The following is a 3,442-nucleotide window of genomic DNA, read 5'->3' as shown; positions in this document are numbered from 1 at the left end:
GAAAATAAGTAACATTAAAAAAAGCAATGTGGGAGGTAATAAATGTAACGATAATGATACTAGGAGCGATAATTTGATAATGATAATGATTATGATGACTATGTCAGTAGTTATGGTGAAGGCAATAGTGATTATCTCAATAACAGTTTGGGTAATAACGATGACAGTAATAGTAAAACAGCAATAACAATAACCATTAAAATTAACTACTATTTTACTGCAGCATCAAATTTCATTGCACAGAAAAGCCAATTACAAGAAATGTAACGACATATTTTAGCGACGCCATCACGGCTAACGGTATGTTATATTCGCTGCTAAAATCTAGCAGATTTCCGCTACAGCCTCTAAATCATTATGGAAGTAAACAACCTATTTACTGCTGCTTCATCTTTATTTTTTACTTATGTTTTTTTTTTTTTTTTTACACCTGTACATGTCATACACAACCCCGTTTCTATTATAGGCCTACATACCACGTCTTACCTGTATAAGCCTACATACCTCGTTGTATAGGCCTATAACTACCTCTTTTGCGTATCGAAAACAGTTAAATGACGGCTGAGTTTGTACCCATGTTATCCCCGCTCAGCTATAAAAAAAAGAGTTTTTTAACATTTAGTACTATCAGTCTTTAGCACATATAGGCCTATACTTGTTCGCATATATAACAGTGAATGACATAAGCATTCATAACGCCATCTTTATCGGGATGGTATTTAGCAATTAAACGCTATCTGCTAACCCCTCTGCCGAACAACCGAAGCTATTTAGCGCCAACCGCTAACCCGAGCTTACGAGAGGGAGGGAAGCGCGTTCAAATCTCGAGTCTCAGAGTGACACTCAAACCGGAATTCCGAGAGATTACTTAAGCAAGGCGGGGCGAAGCGGAGGGAGCCAATCAGGTGACAGGGAAGGGGAAAGTCGCCCACAGCTTGATGGAAAAGGTCGCGCCTTATGAAATAACCATTTGCTGGCGGGCCGAGCTGAAAGGGAGGGAGAGGGAGGTGAGGGGGGAGAGGAGGGAGAGAGGGGAGGGAGAGAGGAGAGAGGAGGGAGGGGGAGAGAAGGGAGGGAGAGAGAGGTGAGGAGGGAGAGAGGAGGGAGAGAAGGGAGGGAGAGGGAGGTGAGGGGGAGAGGAGGGAGAGAAGGGAGGGAGAGGGAGGTGAGGAGGGAGAGGAGGGAGGGACAGGGAAGTGAAGGGGGAGAGGAGGGAGAGGAAGTGAAAAAGGAAAGGAGGGAGAGGGAAGTGAACTGGGAGAGGAGAGAAGGGGAGTAGCAGGTGAGATGGGAGAGGAGGAAGAGAGGGGGTGGAGAGGAGGGAGGAGAAGGAGAGGAAGGCAGAGGAGGGCGGCGTAGGGGAAAGAAGGGAGAAAGAGAGGAATGAAAGGAGAAAGTAAAAGGGGGTCAGAGACGCGGGGAGAGGGGGGGGGGGAGAGAGACAGAGAAATGGAGGGGAGAGAAGTGGACGAAGGAGGAGGAGGGAGAGAAAAGGAAAGGAGGGGAGAGGAGGGAGACAGGGGGACAGGAAAAGGAGGAAGTGGAGGGAGAAGAGGAGGATCGTGAAAGGGAGAATGAGGAAGGGTGAAGATGAAAGAAAGATTAGAGAGAGGGGAAAGGGTGAAGGTGAGAATAGGAGAGAGAGAAAGGGGAGATGAGAATCTAAAGGAGAGGGGAGAAGCGACAGGGAATGAGAGGAGGAGAGGGGAATGAGAAGAAGGGAGAGGGGAAAGATGGAAGGGAGAGAGAAGAGGGGAGCTTAAGGAATACATAGCGTGAATGTTGCCATCACCAATTATGCCTGAATGAGCAATGGACATGTTGCTAAAATGTAGCGTAACTTCAATTCAAAGTGAAAGTTTTCTCAAAAGGCAAATAAAACACGAAATTTAAAAGCCTACCGCACTAATTCATTGTCATAGACACGTATAATCAAATGACAGAGGCTAATTAATTATATTCTTAATTAGTTGCAATCACACAGCAACAAACACCTACCAAGCAAAGTATACAAAAATTAACAGATTTTGCTCATTTATTAAAATGTATTGTCGTTTTTTTTTTTTTTTTTTTTTTTTTTCAAAACTGACGAATGGACAAAATATCTGTAAAATCAATATATGTAAAAAATCTGCGAGTACATTCCGTATTGATAGATCAGTAGAAAGGAGAGAGAAATTATCTTTATAATCCCTTTATTAACTCCTTTTCTCTCCTCCTCTTCTTCGTTCCTCTCTCCTCCTCTTCTTCTTTCCTCTCTCCCCTCTTCTCCTTTCCTCTCTCCTCTCCCTTTTCTTCTCTCCCCTCCTCCGCCTTCTCCTTTCCTCTCCCATCTCCCTCATTTCCTCTCCCTCACTCCTTATTATCAATTATTATCATCATTATTATTATTCTCCGTTTACCTTAATTAATTCCCTTCTCTTCCTCTCGTATACATTTTTATCTATCTATATTTTTTACTTCTTTTATCTACAACTATCTTTATGATTTCGTATTTTTCAAATCGGACCCCGAGAATATGATATAATCAACAACAACAAAAAGCACCCAAACAACTAAATAAACAACAAAAACAAACATCCAAACAACTGAATAAACAACAAAAACAAACATCCAAACAACTGAATAAACAACAAAAACAAACATCCAAACAACTGAATAAACAACAAAAACAAACATCCAAACAACTGAATAAACAACAAAAACAAACATCCACACAACTGAAAAACAACAAAAACAAACATCCAAATAACCATTAAGCGAGAGGAAGCCCCTACAAACAAACAAACAAACAGAAGAGGTGGTTTGCGGCCGCATGACGTCAGAAGGAACCGCAGACCTCTTGGCGATTTTTCGTCGGATTTATGTCGGCGATTTTTTTTTTTTTTTTTGGGGGGGGGGGGGCGGAGGAGGGGGTTCTATTGTTCTGCTTAGATCTTTGTTTTTTTCTGTTTTTTATCTTTTTGGTGTATTCAATGTTTATGGATTCTTTTATCCGCCTTGCGTCTTCTCTCTCTCTCTCTCTCTCTCTCTCTCTCTCTCTCTCTCTCTCTCTCTCTCTCTCTCTCTCTCTGTGTGTGTGTGTGTGTGTGTGTGTGTGTGTGTTTACATATATATGTTCATATCTATTTTTTTGAAAATGTTTGTAAAACAGTTACACATTCAATGACCAGGCTGTTGACCTTATGTGACCTGACGCGAGAAATTTCTTCCTCTAAAGTTCTATGTACTTCATTCCCGTACATACATACATACATGCATATATACATACATATATACATACTTACATACATACATACATACATACATACATACATACATACATACATACATATATACATACATACATACATACATACATACATACTTACATACATACATACATACATAAATACATACATACATACATACATACTTACATACATACATACATACATACATA

This window comes from Penaeus chinensis, chromosome 16, assembly GCF_019202785.1.
Source record: "Penaeus chinensis breed Huanghai No. 1 chromosome 16, ASM1920278v2, whole genome shotgun sequence".
NCBI lineage: Eukaryota > Metazoa > Arthropoda > Malacostraca > Decapoda > Penaeidae > Penaeus > Penaeus chinensis.
This window is presented reverse-complemented; position numbering follows the sequence as displayed.